This window comes from Anas acuta, chromosome 16 (genome assembly GCF_963932015.1).
Source record: "Anas acuta chromosome 16, bAnaAcu1.1, whole genome shotgun sequence".
Lineage (NCBI taxonomy): Eukaryota > Metazoa > Chordata > Aves > Anseriformes > Anatidae > Anas > Anas acuta.
In genome coordinates this window covers 13,232,713-13,247,995 of record NC_088994.1, presented here as the reverse complement: position 1 = coordinate 13,247,995, position 15,283 = coordinate 13,232,713, and the positions used below count along the sequence as shown (strand labels likewise).

The 15,283-nt window shown below is 48.9% G+C and overlaps 1 protein-coding gene across 2 annotated transcripts in view; it reads right to left on the bottom strand.

Moving 5' to 3' along the window:
• Window positions 1-3,696, bottom strand: part of OSBPL2 (oxysterol binding protein like 2) — a 35,758-nt gene extending 32,062 nt beyond the window's left edge. For both annotated transcript variants that reach the window (XM_068700786.1, XM_068700785.1), the window contains exons 1-2: window positions 3,580-3,696; window positions 2,725-2,821 (exon numbers count right to left, since the gene is read on the bottom strand). The gene's annotated coding sequence lies outside the window, so the exon portion shown is untranslated. The remainder of the gene's footprint in view (window positions 1-2,724; window positions 2,822-3,579) is intronic.
• Window positions 3,697-15,283: the final 11,587 nt, after the last annotated feature.

Sequence of the window (15,283 nt, the reverse complement as noted above, 5' to 3'; positions counted from 1 at the left end):
AATGGTAGTGAAAATACAGCCAAGTTACCAGTTCATGAACGCGCACTTCTAGACTGTGCCATGAGCGTGGAAACTCCTCGAAGCTTGACCCCATCCCTACAGCTCCAACCTCACCTCATCCCCATGGCCCCAACTTCACCCCATCCACATCTGAACACCAGAGCAAAGGAACTGAACCCAAACAGGAATCCCACAGCTCAAGGATTCCACTAAGCTAAGCAAACACATTACAAATCCAACAGTTTGGGACTATCAAGGCAAGAGGGCCAAGATTAAAAGGCCCACCCAGACGTATTCCTGCAGCTGCAGGAACAATTCACCTCTTGTGCCCGCTCCCGACAGATTATAAACGATCACGGGAGGAAAACACTGCCCAGCCTGCTGCATTTCCTGAAGGGAGGGCAGTTGTAACTCGCTGAAATCTGTCTGAATCGATTACGTGCATAACAACGCACACCGAAATAACCTAAGGCTCTGTCTAGACAAGGAAATGAATTTCCAACCGTATAAAAAAAAGCAAATTTAAGGAAGCTGGGTCTATTCTTGTACCCTACTGATCCTGCAAATTAAGCCATTATCTTTGTGCACTGAATCTACAACACGTTTTTGAGGAGCATAACTGAAAGCAATGATCAGCCACGTTTGACACATCCTAATTGCTTGCTGCTTTCACGCAACGAGGCTCTGAGCCTACAAAGTAAATAATTACATCATCATCTGCTCTTCTCACGGTAAGCTGTTAAGAATTAGAGGTCTGAGATCCTGTATTTTTTAATTCCAAATTCCTTAGTGGCCTCTTAAAAACAAAAAACACATAAATGAATCAATACAATATATAACCTTCCTTTTTTTTGCCACAGGAAGCCTATCAAAGCCCTGCATCTTCCTAAGCAGGAGATAAAAAGTGACCAACTTTCTCAGGGCTGCCACTTCCCAATTTATTTCGCCTGGTGACGATGCCCCCGTGACCAGCTGTACATTCAAACTCAGCGAAAACATTCGAGGTGAGCACTCCGTATTTAACACATTCTCTCTGCAGGCCTGATGTTGTGCATTGCTTTCAAAAAACACTGAGAGAAACCATTTCAGGTATTTCACAGAAAACAGACCAACCAGTCAGCACAACAGTGTCAAGGACAGATGTTTCTTTTCGGTATCTCTGTGGCTCAGGTGACAGCACTGACGCTCAGCAAATGACTGCAAAAAAAGCCAGCTGGTAAATGAGGTCCTAGCCATCGAGCAGCATGATGCAACATTGCACTGCTCCAGACCAAGTTACTTCAGATGCCAGAGGTAATGAATTATCTGCCGAAAAACAATCAGCGGACTTGCAAGCAAATCCTGCATTCAAACAAAAAAAATCATCTGGCTGGCACTACAAATAGCTATGTAAAGACGCAGCCTTATCAAAGCGAAAAAGCCTGCCCGGGATGTTTTCCAGCCAGCACTAACCTCGCAGAGAGCTGAGCTTTTCGCCGTTGTTCTAGGTCAGCATGTGTGACATTCACACAGTCGGATTCACAAGAAGAAAGGCTGGAAGAATTAACAGCTCCAACAGAACGACCCGGCAGCTGGAGCAGGAGCGCAGCACAGAAAGCAGTCCCAGTTTTAAAACTGGTTTAAAGAAACCACCCAACCCTTAAAAGGACCCCCCGGGACCACAGTTCCCAAACCAGCTCCATTTGCACGGATGTTAGCAAACAAACAGCTCCCTGCACCACGCTCAATTTTCCTTTTTCAGGATCACATCAAGGGAAGCCTTTAACCTGTCCAGCCTTCAACTACTTCCAGGCAGGGTTTGTTATTGAATCATTTTCTCTCCTGTTTACAGCGTTACATTGGCGTGGCTGAAGAGCTCATTTTGGAAGAAGCAGCCTATTTATTCCTGGACAGCAGATGTCACGTCAGGGAGAGCTCAAAGGAAACACCGAGACAAGTTCATTACGAGGTACTGCTGTCGGTTCAGGAAAGCAACACCAAGAATCACTGCTGATCTTAACCCAGATTGCCCTCAGCTCTGTCATGTGGTCAGAAATCTGTATGACTTGACAAGTATTTTAAAGAAAAGCTATGTTTACAGAAACTGAAAACCCAGGGGATTACTCAGGGATAAGTCTCTGCTCGGAATTTCTTGCCTCTGTGCTAGTTTAGCCAGTTCTCCTACTTCCATCCCACGGCTTTACGCTTGGAAGTTACCCAAGTCACTGCTTCCAGAAATCGCCCTGAGGTTTTAGAAGTCCCAGAGCACACTGGCATGAAGTCTGTAAGACGATACAGATGTGGTTGCCCCCAGTAACAACAAGAATGTGGGGTTACCGAACTCTGGAAGGCTAAGCTGGAATTAAACAAATTTAATTCTTCTCGCATGCGTATGTTTGCGAAAAGGAAATGTTATGAGATGAGTAGTGCACTAACGCTAACCCAGGCTGCAGATCCAGTCTCTTTTTGAAAGTTTAAGTGAAGGCCGTGTATTTTAATCAAGAAAATTCACAGTGAACAAAACTACTACCTGCCTGCACTGAGCGTGCTTTGGTCAAATACTTCTGAAGGGAAATGCTAGACTAGAGCAGCCAGAAAACAGACAGTGAATTTCAGCACATATCCGAAATTCTGGCCTGCGAATGCTGCAGAGCGATGAGCACTTCTGAAAGGAGCCCTGAGTCTAAACAGATAGCACAAGCATCATTAATATCCAAATTAAGTAAGTGGCAATGTAACTTGTACCTTTGTAACCATGCAGAAGTTCTGGTGGCATGTTATTTAAACAAAAGCCTTTTTTCCTGCTGTTTTTCCCATCTTGTTCGCCTCCCTTTGAGGAGCTCTGGAAGAGAAACATTGAGGTGACTGCAGAGCGACAACCAGACTCCTGCAAGCCCCCACAGCTCAGGCCTTCAGCCGGGGCCTCAGGGGCCCCTCGAGGCTCCCACATCGCGCTGAAGCCGGGCTCAGCGCGTTCACCTCAGGGGCCGGGGCTCAGACTGCTTCCCGCAGCCACCCGGCTCCAAAGGCAGCCAGGAGAAGGGGAGAAGAAAAGATAAGGAACAATTTGCCGCGGCAGGGCTCGTGGGGCTCCAGTGCCTTGCAGCCTGTGCTGCACGCAGAAAGGCCTGAGCCCCGTCCTTGTCCTGGGCCCTGCTGTGGTCTTGGTCTCTGTCCCCTGTCCTGGCCCTTGTCCTTGTCCCCGTTCCCATCCCATCCCTGTCCCCATCCCATCCCTGTCCCTGTCCCCATTCCCATCCCTGTCCTTGGCCCCACTCTCACCCTGTCCCCATCCTGTGCCCTGTCCCCATCCCTGACCCCATTCCCATCCCTGTCCCTACCCCGATCCCTGTGCCTGTCCCCATTCCCGTCCCTGTCCTGCTCCTTCTCCCTGCCCCTGTCCCTCTCCCTGTCCCCATCCCATCCCCGTCCCCCTCAGGCTCTGCCCCCGTCCTGCTGAGGCCCCGTCCCGGCCCACCCGTCCCCACGTAGCCCCGGGATGCCGCTGGGGCCGTGCTGTCAGGACGGGCCCCCCACAGCTCCCCCCAACCCCCCTCAGTCCCCTCAGTCCCCTCAGCCCCGTCCCGGCCCCGCCATTACCTGGCCCTGGCCCTGGCCCCGCCGCCGCCGCAGCCCCCCCGCCCCGCCCCGCTGACACCCAGGCGGAAGTGCGGCCCTCGCGCCGGCGGAGCGACGTGCCCCTCCGCCAATCGCAAAGCGAGGCCTCGCCCCGCCGCCGCGCGGACGGACCAATCGCTTCCCTCGCCCTCTCGCCAGGGGGCGGGGTTAATGCTAATGAGGCGGAGAGCTCCGCCGTCGCGAGGGCTGCACGGCCGCGGGGGTGGGTGCTGGCCAATGGGGCGGGGTGGGGGGCGGGGATATGCAGATGAAGGTGGGTACCGTGAGCCCCCGCGGCGCTGAGGGGGGTATTCGGAGCATTTATGGGGGGAACGGGGACGTTTTCACTGCACAGACGAGCACGGAGGCGTTGTACGAAGTGTGGGCGAGTGTACTCTGTGGGGTGGCTGCACTGGTATCGTGTCTGTGGGGAGAGATCAAATCACCATAACTTAAGTAGCACAAAGCCACCTTCTGATTGATGGGCGGGGAAGATAGACGCTTCTTTAGTCCATTAGAAACCTTTTTGCGGGCGCTCTGTCAGGGGGTGTTCTCCTCAGGGCTGTGCGTGTTCTGGTGTTAATTCACGTTTTACATCAGGGGTTGCCTATAGAATCCAAACTATCCTACAGAATTCAGATTTACCTTGTTTTATGTGGTAAATTCTGTTTAGTTTTAGGGTACAGCGCGTCACCCACAGGCCTCAGTGCCCAGGTCTTTCCTTTGCCCTCTGTGGCCTCGGAGCAGGTTAACGGTGCCTGGAGAGCCCAGCGAAATGCTCGGGCTCAGGACTCAGAGCTGTGTCACCAGGACAGCAGCCAGCAGGTGCCTTCGTTTCTCTCCCCTGAACTCGCACCTGTCCGTACACAGCCGCTAACTCGAGGCAGGTTTGTAATCGCCCCCCTCGCTTCAGAGGCAGACTAAAGCAGTTGACGTTGTTTGTAAATGTTGATGCAAGTATCAAAACTCTGAGTCAGGAGCTTGAAGTGAATTTGATTCATAACATTTCTCTTAGATAACACCTATTCTGCGCTTTTTATTTGCCTTCTCGTTTCTGAATCTGCAAGGAGCTTTGCCTTCACATGTGCTTAAATGTCTTTCATGATCAAAGAGACTCAAAACTCTCATCCTCCCAAATGTCTCCCGCCCTCCCTCTTCATACTTGAAAGCTAACAATCAAACGGATTCTCACTGGACCCAGCAACCACGACTTTAAAAGGAAAAGGAAAAAAAATATATGCATAAACTAAACAGAATGTGAAGCGTGCACAGAGCGAAGTGCTGCAGCTCAGCCAGCCATAACAAGCATCCTTCTGAGGAGTTAGGAAACCAGGCGGTCTGGATGAAGTACGTCTCCTATCACAAAGACGAAAAGACCCGCTGGTAGTGACCCAGGGAAGCCTTGTTGTCCTCCTGAACGGAAGTCATCCTGGACATCAGGAGGAGCAGGCACAAGAGTTAGGAAAAACCAGTCAGGAATGACAAGCTGGAGACTGAACAAGGAACTGGAGGGAGCGAAGGAGGGAGATGAGTCACAGAAATACTTATCCTCTAAATGATCTTTCCCAACAATTGATGCACTTCTGAATGCAAAGCAAGTGGAGCATTTTGACTCTTTAGCACTGAGGTTTTTCATCCGAGGAAGTTACAAATGCTTTTAACAGGGAATGACTCCAAGGCCAGTGAGGAAATCACTGCCGGAGACCTCTGCCACCAGCACAACTCATTGTGTCGAGGCTGGGATTAAGGACAGGAGGGCCGGGCAGGGTTATCTGGTTATCTGCTGTAGACAGCAAGGAAGTCTTGCAAGGATGGATGGTGGTCAGAGGTAAGACTGGAGGCAGAGACCCCGATCGTGACAGTTTCTTCCTCCACCTGCACTTGTATAAAGTGAGTTTGTTTTCAGAGGTTCAATAGCAAAACCACAAACCATTCCTTTGCTACCTGGCTCCCTCCTACTATCTCCAAGCACTTTACGTGGCACACTGTATGCCAATTCTGGAGTATTACTCACTCCTAAATGAGCTGACAGCCCCTGGCCATCAGCCACATGCTGACAATACATGAGACATGAATTAACAATGACAATGCTCCTCGCTCTGGAGCAAATATAAATTCTTAAATAAAATCTCTCTGGAGAATTTCTCACACACATTGGGATTCAGGAGTGTTCGGGGGAGCACTGCTGGCTCTGAGGATGTGTTGGTCTCTCTGGATCCAGTCTTGCTACACCCACACGTTGGTTTAGCCCTGCAGTGATGCAGGCTGTGTTGCAAGGCAGGTGTTGTTGGACTTATCTTTTGGGAATGCAAAGCTTTGGGAGGAGAGGATAATTTGTTTCATTCTAAGTCCTTTTACAAGATCTTACTGATTTGCCCAGAAAGGTGTTTTTTTTTTTTTTTTTGGTTGGTTTGTTTGTTTCAGTAAGTCATTATTCAGCAATCCATCAGAATTTAAGCTCACCATGTGGTACATAAATACTTGTACTGCAGCTTTTAAGCAAAGCCATTGTCATGAGTAAGCAGCTGATCTCCAAGAGTTCTCCAAAACCATCATGGAAAGGGAAATCCACTGATATATGACTAAGGAGTACTGGTTTCTTGTACCTGTTCAGATTTAATTAAAGGTGTGCACATTTGAGCTAAATGCCCATGCTTAGGAAAAAAATACAAATAAAATGAAATTTTCTTCTGTTGCTAAACATTCAGGGTTATTCCTCTCTAGCAGTATTAAATCAAATGTATGTATGTATATGGGGCAGCAACAAGAATCTAGATCCTTATTTGTTTCCGTCTTGTGCTGGCAATGAGGGGAAAGAGCAGTTGCCTTATAAAGGAGATGGCATTGAAAATTTTGCCTTGCTGCCAAAAGTTTTGCAATGTTAAACATAATTGAAATGGGGTTTTACAGTGGAAAGTACGGAGCAGCTGCCTCATACCTAGGTGTAACTGTCAGCTCCACCTGTAATAAACCCAACTCTTCACCTACCGTGGAGCAATGCAATCCACTTCAAAACTATTCCAAGAAAACCTTGTCACTGCAGCAGGCTTACAAATGACGAATTGCAACAGAATAAGGGAGGGCGAAGTGGAAAAACAAAACGCATTGATCCTGTACTCTAGAGGTAATCCCATTCCTGTGTGGCGTGCTACTGCACAAGTACACATAGTCCTTCACCGGTCGCAGGTAAGCAGAGACAAATGCCTCTTCTCTCCTCCTTGAAAGGGAGCCAGCCTGCAGAGGCAGCCACTTCAGTCACGGCGTGTTTGGGCAAGTGCTCACCCCTGCCACTGGATGACTCCTAGTAAGGGCACTTCAAAACCCAAACCATTTGTTTAGCAAGCACTCCAGTGACTTCTGCCTGACACCGGCAGTCCCTCCTCCACGCTGTGCTCATCTGCAGCTGACCCGGGCTCCCCGCACGCCACTTCTCCAGACCCACTCGTGCTATGGGAAACCCAGAACGAATCTGGAGCTTCCCCTTGCATCAGAGAGTTTCAAAGACACGGCGTTGTCCTTGTGGGTATGTGCTGAGCGTGCTTGGAAGCATTCTTTCTCCTGTCTACCAACAGCTATACTTCACAGGAGCACGGGGCTTGTCCGTGCTTGAAGGCTAATTTGTTCTGAGGGAGGGTGTGAATTAAAAGCGTGGTAGCGATCCAGAAATATCTCTGAGCAGATAAACCCCAAGGTATCACAACAATGGATTAAACACACCATCGCTAAATGCAAGATCAGCGGAGAAATGCCCCAAACAGTGCACCCAGGAGAGAAGAGGGTCGTGCAGCGTGGCGGGGACGTGGCTGCGGGGCCTGGGGCTTGTCTCCTACCACAGCTCCAGCCTGATGGAGCTGTGCCATCAGCCACACAGCGAGACTGGGAACTGGGTGGGATGGGTGGAAGGAACAAGCCCCAGGAGAAAACAAACAGGACTGCAGCGAGGAGCACAGACCCTGGTTGTTGCCCCTTGGGTGGTGCCTTTTGCGTGGGCAGATTCCGGCCTGGAGAACTGCAGTGTGCCTCTGACTCAGGTGGAAGTGGTGGTTTTCCCCCTCCTGTTCTCTGCAGTCCTGCAGTTTGCTTGTTAAATATTAAATCGTGATAATTCGGGTAATAAGACGGCACACCCCGTGCCACGCTGTGCTGGAGGCTGTGCAAACATGGAACAGGAAGAAACTTTCTGCCTCTGAGAGCTTGCATTGAAGGCACTCCCACTTTCCAAACGAGAGCAGGCTGCATCCAGGTACCAGTGAGGCAGACACAAGTTTGCAAAATGTGAAACATCCAAATGTTCCACAGTCTGAATAATGAAGGTTTCCTTCTATAGCCTGTCCCATCTTGCAAGACAGACATTATAAATTCAATTGACTGGAATACTGAATTTCAAGCTCCTGGCACTAAAAAAAAAAAAAAAAAAAAAAAAAAAAAGAAGATTGTGAAGCAGCTAGTGTCACATGAATGTATTCAATATAAAACAGACACTAAAAAAGCAGACATTGGTAATACTGATAAGGCTTTAGCGGAGGACACGGTAATGCTGAAACCACATGAATTTTAACCAGCATCTCGAAGAAAAGCAATTCAAGAGAAAAAGGAATCCATAAATAATGGGGAACATGGCAAAAGCTGAATAAGTAGAAATAGCCAGTCTGTTAAAAGGCTGAATAAGCATGTTCTTTGTAATGGCATGTAAAGGAGAAGGCACAACAGGCTGTGTCCTCCGCTTCAGTGATAATTCCCCTGGGAGCCGCACACATTCAGCTGAGGGCAGGGCAGGGTCTGAGCCACTTCTCTTCAATGTAAACTAAAGTCTTGAAATTCTGCATAGCCAAACTTGTGAAAGCTTAAAAGCCAAAAGTTGAACGTACGGGGACTTTCCAGGGTAAGTGAGAGCGTTTCTTAAAACATTTGCTTTCTCACGAAGTCTAGAGGTTGCCCTGCCGAATCCTGAACTCCTCTAATTCCAGATACAGCTCTTGGCACTGGACACTTCCACTCCAGGAGCCAAGCAGCGATGAGCAGGAGGCTGTGCTCTGGATGAGAACAGTTGTGCAAAACTAGGTCAGCTCCGTATCCCGCCTCACCCTCCCTGCAAGGATGGTCCTTGCATTCCTTCCACCTCCACAGAAGGGAACATGGGGACAGGGCAGTGTCAGCTCCCAGCTTTAATCACCCCCCCCATTTGTACAGGGCTTGGGAAGCACCAGAAGAGTCCCTGCGGAGCCCAGTCTCTGGAAACTTGCTCCTGCTGCAGGCTGGGCACCAATATGCCTCGGCTCTTTCTGTTTCAGGAGCAAACCTGAGGATGCTCCATTTTCCCAGCACCCATGCACCAGCACGCTGCCACCAGTTATCTGCCAGCAGTCAATGATGCTTTCTATCCTAATAGAGGTTTATTTGTCAAACTTGGCCACAAGAGTGCCTTATTTAGAACTAATTACAATGTCTGGTTTTAGCTACATGTACAGCAGCGTGGCAAGTCACCTTTGTACTCTCTGGACCAAATTTCTACCTATGGATGTCAGCATTTACATCAGAGACTAATTCAACAGCTTGTATGATGCTTTCTTTCTGGAAATTTAAGTCAGTAGAAGCTAATTGTATTTATTGATGCAAGATCAGAACTGATGTGTGAGTAAGATTTAACCTGACTGAGCGCTTCCTTGGTAACTTGTCTCCGTCTCCAGGATCTCACCATCACCAGCGGCTGACCGGGATAGGTGTGCACGAGGCAGGGCGAAGGGATGCTCCTCACAGCCCAGAGCAAAAGGGTACTTTCCTTTGGATTCTCCCCACAACAAGTCAGAAAAACAAACAGATTTCTACTGCCCAGGTAATGCAGAGGTGTTGCTTATGTCAGGTAAATTAATTTCAGTAAGTTCCTTGTAGAATTAGATACTATTAACTCAGTAGCACAGTGTTTCCCCAGCTCAGCACCAGTTCCCTCTCCACATGCTTTGTGGCTGAAATGACAGCAGAGGAGAGTTTCCTGTAGCATGCACGCACCATTCCTGTGTATTTTCAAGCACACCTGGTGACACGTCCACACTGTGCCCCACAGCACGGAGAGGAGCCACCTGGACTGGCAGAGGTCCCAGCATGGGGACAACTGCCCTCCAGCAGGGTGTCACCTCCTCACCATGCAGCACAGAGCTCAGGCAGGCACTACCCCTGGGAACAGGTTCTGTAATTTTATAAAAAGTCCCTGACTTTTACCTTACTACTTGTAGCTGCCAATAACACCTGAAAAAAGAAAAGGTGGGGGTGTACTGCAGATAAGCTTTTTTACTGATAAACTCTAGGCTGCTCTGAGTCAGTGCAGCATGTAATTTTCTTTATCTTTGCAAAATTACCACCATCAATCCAACAAATATTTATACGCACATATTACTTGCTGGGACAGTTTTCTGTGCTGAATGTAACAAAGTCCTGTTAACTGGTCCCTAGGCAACCACTAGAACTAATTAGTAACCACTAATTCACACACATCCATCAAAATAAGATCCACATTCATTTTGTGCTTCAGTATCTTTTGTGCTTGAAAATCATCACGTAAACTTTCCAGAAATAAATGATTCTCATTTGCAGATTGGTTAAAAAAGGAAAAGAATAAAAATGGTCTCATTGTGAAATTCCACAAAAGCAAATCATAAAATATAAGGAATATTTGAGCGTGAACAAAAAAATCAGCTCCTGTCCCAGATGGAGTTGGAAAGTTTGGCTCGGGATCTGACGTCTGCTGTACAAGCAACCCCGACAGGCAGAGTAACTACGATGCCTCTCTCTTCAGCTTCTGTGTCAGCTACAGCTGACTGTGCTTGCTTTTAGCCCAGAGGAGGAATGGGGAGCAGAAGGAGAAGAAAACCCTTAATTGATATTCACAATGATGTCTTACATGTTCAGCATTATTTTTGTCTAAGGGAGCTCTTCCAGAAAATGTGAGAAAAAAAGTTATTAGGTAAAAGAATGGCCATCAGAACTGAAGAAAGGACTGTTGGGAAGGAAGGGACTGCATAACTCGAGGTATTAAAGTACCATGAATCATTTTGGTTATCGTGTATATATTTGGAAACTGAAAAGTAAGACAGATTCAGATTGAGCACAGTGCAAAAAAAGAGCCCATTACCTTGTCTAAGCTAAATGCCAAACTGGAAGTCTCTAATGACCAAGGCAGATGGGTTGAATTTGCAGCTGACAAGTAGCCATTCCCTTGTGCTGCCAGCATACGAATGCTAAAACCTCTCCACATCCCCATTTCCATGCATAAAACCCAAAGTCCTGAACCCGAAGCCAAACCTGCTGCAGCCCTGGGGGCTGTGACACCAACAGGTGGCCAAGGCCAGGGACAACATAGTCGCCAAGCTCTGTGTGGCCACCAAAAACGCAGCCCTGCCTGCCGTTTCCCAAGCCCAGAGCACGATCCCTGTGTTCCAGCCACCCAGCCCCAATGGCCAGGGCAGGCAGGAAGGAGCCTCGCCAGCTGGCTGCTAGCTTAGGGCTTCCAGCAGGGAGAAGCCCAGACAAAGAGCCTTGCTCTCCCCCAGCACTGCCCAGGGACTGCTTCACGTTTGGATTTATTCCCAGTCACCAGCTCTGCCGGGGACGGGACCTAGCAGTAGGGCAGGAGGGGAACCTGGCTCACCTCTGCTGGGTTTCCTCGGCCTGGCCATTCCCTATGCAAAGCGTGCTGCCATTTTTCAAGCCCTGCCACTTGGAAGCGGATTTTGCAGGTACTCTCTCCTCGTTGGCACGCGGGGAGGGCTTTGGCTCGAAGCACGGCATTTACCCTGGCATGAATAACAGGCAAGAAGACAGAACTCACAGGAAACTTCTAATTGACCGAGATGTGATTCATTACCAGTCCTGCGCAGTCTGAATTAAACCAGCATTACAAAAATAAATAAATAAATAAATAAAAACCTACTGAACCCCCAGGCTGTCTGGCAAGCAATACCCCGATAACCCAGCCGTTCTGGTGGGGATGGTGAGGGCTCCTGGCAGGCAGCTGCCACAGCCCCCGGGCACCGAGCTGGGCTCTGCCCACGGCTGCCACCTCTCCGTGTGCAGCCATATGGCTTCGGGCAGGGCCTGACACGGGCCAGAACCAACTCTGCTCTGGGAGCGTGGGAGCGGAGGGAATGCAGCCAGGCCAGAGGGAGAAGAAGGAAGGAACAAGGATCAATTAGCCTCTCATTTCCTCAAATTAGTGTTTCAGTTGTCATGAACACAGACCATCCATTCCAGAAGCAGAGAGCAGAGATTAGGAAGGATTTCAGGCAGCAGCAGAAGGATGGACTTCAAAGGAAACCCCAACTCCTGCCTCCAAACTAAAGGCTGGGGCGAGGCTTGCCATCACCTACCATCACCTCCACCTTGACCAAACCCTTCACTCACCCACAACCAGCTGTGACATGCCTTCCCAGAGCACCTAAAGGACCAGAAGCATCGGAGAGCAGAGCTCTTTGCTCCCACCCTTTCCTGTCCTCCCCTGCATACATCTCCCCTGGAGAAGGAGCTGGGGCAGCTCTGTGTGTCAGCCCCATCCTTGCCACAACAGCCAAGGAAACATTTCAGCCCGGACCATGTGCACACAGGAGCAGCAATCCAGCCCTCCCTGCTATGGCCAACCCTGAGCTCAGCTCCAAACCCTCACTTTGGGTTTGGGAATCCCGTGGAGCTGTAGCCAAGAGTCTCACCAGCATGTGCCCCCCATCAGCTCAGCACAGAGACTTTGGTGAAGAAAAGCCTCTGGGGAGAAACCTCTGCTACTTTGCTTTGGATGGCTCCATATGTGTGAAAAAGATTCCTGAAGAAGAAGAGCAAACGCTTGGCTGTGCCATACATGAGCTGATGCTCAACCCCCTGTCCAGCTGCAGGGGATCAGAGAACAGACACGTTCTCCAGGAGATTGCGGTGTTGAGTTTTCCAGATTTGCAGGCACCGAGGTGACAAAGTGCAATAGGTGGAAATGAGACAAACAGCCACCCCTGGCAGCGCTCGGACCAGCGCTGGATGTTCTTCTAGCCCAAAGGGGGATTAGTCTGGAGCAGCTCCCTGCCAAGCGGCAGAGGAGACAGGGCTGCCCTTTCAGCTGTGGTGAACTTCATCAGGTTTTCAGGAAGAAAAACAGATTATCTGCTTGCAACAGCAGCCTTGGAGTGCCACACATGTTCTTGTTGCTTCAGGTGAATAGATGCAGAAGGGCTTTTTCCTATCTTTTGTATGTGCAGCCGCTATTTAATGTAAATGCACTTACCAGAAATTGAATAACTCCCACACGAGTAATTTTATACCCATCCGACATTTAAATTGTGAATGCAATAATCTGCAGCACCACGAGTTACAAGGCAAGGCTAGAATTCCCAAGGCAAGAAGCCTATTTTTAGACCTTTCAAGCTCACATTTTTACTAGGTGCAGAAATTTGCTCCCTTCTGCTGCTTTGGAAGTTAATTCGCACTGAAAGTTTCCGGATTCGTGTTTCTGACTTTTGGGTGCTGCCTGGTCAAAACAAAACTGCTGCTTTCTGCCACCAGGCACTGGGGAAAGTGTGCAAGGAGGAACCCCCAGCTTGTGGTTCTGTAGCTGGTGCCCAGGTCGTGATTGCCTAATGTGGTTGCTCTGAAAGCACGGGGAAATGAAGAAATTGCTTGTTTCCCTTGATGACATCCTCCAGCTGGGATGTGACCTGGCTCCGGAGTTGTGTGTTCAGCTTGAACAGGGGCTGTGCAAATGCTCGCTGAGTGCTTCCAGTTTTAATCTGCGTGACTGACAGCAGTTGTACAACTCTGCTGTCTAGAGACTGCATAGAAGATGCTCCTGAATCTCATTTGCAAATGCTGTTTAAATTCATGGGTTATTTTCTTCTCCATTTTTGGGAGGGCTTTTTTTCCTATCGCAGAGACTTGATGTTTTACTTGTTGCTCTTGTTCTGTGTGCGAGACCCAAGAGAGACCCAAACACGATGCAGATCTCTTGTTACCCACTTGTGCGTAGCAGTCCCAGAAAATAAATGAAAGGGAGAAAAGGCTCAGATACACTACAAAAACAGAAGACCCTTTCTGCTGGTCTCTGCAAGGGGTCAGTGACATCTAGAGCATGGAAAAACACTGCTCTGGGAAGAGCAGCTCAAGGCTGAATCACTTTTTGCTTCATGTAAAGCCCTTTATCTCAGAAGAGGCAGGAGGCAGGGCTGATAATCATCGGCTGCCAAGATGTGATGCTCTTTCCAAATCAGGACTGGCAAGCAAAGCCTTCCACGTGAGTCTTGGTCTGGAATTACAGCGAAGCGAGAAATCCCAGCTCTGGCTCTCTCTTCCCTGGACAAATTGTCTCCTCACCATTTCTTAATCAAACAGTGCCAAACCAGGGATGCTGGTACTGGCTCAGCTGCCGTGCTGGCCAGCCCTGAACCCAGCTGTGCAGCAGCTCAGTGGCAAAAGCTGAGCACCGCTGTTGAGCATCTGAATGTTGTGTGGGGGGCACATACGGAAACAGAGGGTAGGGCTCTGCAGGAGCCCAGGCTCCCCAGTAAACCCCCAAAGGTTCTAGCAGAGTAGATGGACCTTAATTTCCTTCCCTCTGCAGCGAAATGCACTGCTCTCCCCCATGGCATCAGGCTTTTGCTGTGCTTGGAGAGAAAAAAAAAAAAAAAAAAAAAAAAAGATTGTGGTGCAATTGAGGTGCAATTCTTTTAAAATGTTCTTTTTTTTTTTTTTTTTTTGAGAAGTAGCAACAACAAAAATTACACGAAGATCAAAGAGAAAGGAGACTATATTCAGAGACAACTCAAAAAATAATATGGGGCAGTTGCTGAGCAACTCTCCGATGCAAAGTATTGCTATTTTCTGGTGCCTCCCCCAGCTGTACAAGAGGGACGGTGTCTAGTATTAGTCAAAGAAAAGTCTGTGTGATTGCCTGAGCACAATTAGATCTAAGGTCTTTGCAAACAGCTCCTATCAATCAACCTCCAGCCATTGATCTTACATCTAAAGCACTTATTGAAAAATAAATGATGCTTTTTTGATCTAATCAACTATTAAGGATTCTTTTCTTCCTTTCTGAGGCTAGGTAAATAAAATTCTTCCATCAGAAGTTGCTTAATAATTATTCTGGACACACAGCGGACCAAATCCTGAGTGCGAAGCAAAGCGATGACTCAAAGGCTGATTTCTTTTTCTCCGCTCCTCATTTTTTGTTCGAATATCTATTCTTCCACCAGGCATTCACACAATTTGGTGCACAATGCTAAATTCATTCCCATAATCAGGGCATTGTCTGTTATCTGACTGGAGTCGCGACGCACATGTGCCGTGGGGATCTGCCTGCCTCAAAGTGGTGCCCAAGGACTTCACCTTCCGCCTCCTGCCTCCAGCCCGTCCCCGTCCCGCTTTTGTGCCATGTCGGTTACAGCTGCAAAAACGCTTCTGTGGAGGGACAGTGAGTTTCCACCCGTGGGGATGCTTCAGCATCAAGATTGTGCTAACGCCGAGTGCTGTCACAGCGCGCGTGGCCTCGGGGAGGGCCGGGGGGACAGGTGCCATGACAACTTGGCAGCAAGGCTGGGACAAGGAGCGCAGGCAGGGGAACGGGTCAGATGGTCACCATCCATCGTGCCTGCTGGGCTCTCTGGGGAGGAGATGTTTAGATCCCTGATAGCCATGGAAATAGGAAGCTTCTCCTCGTTTT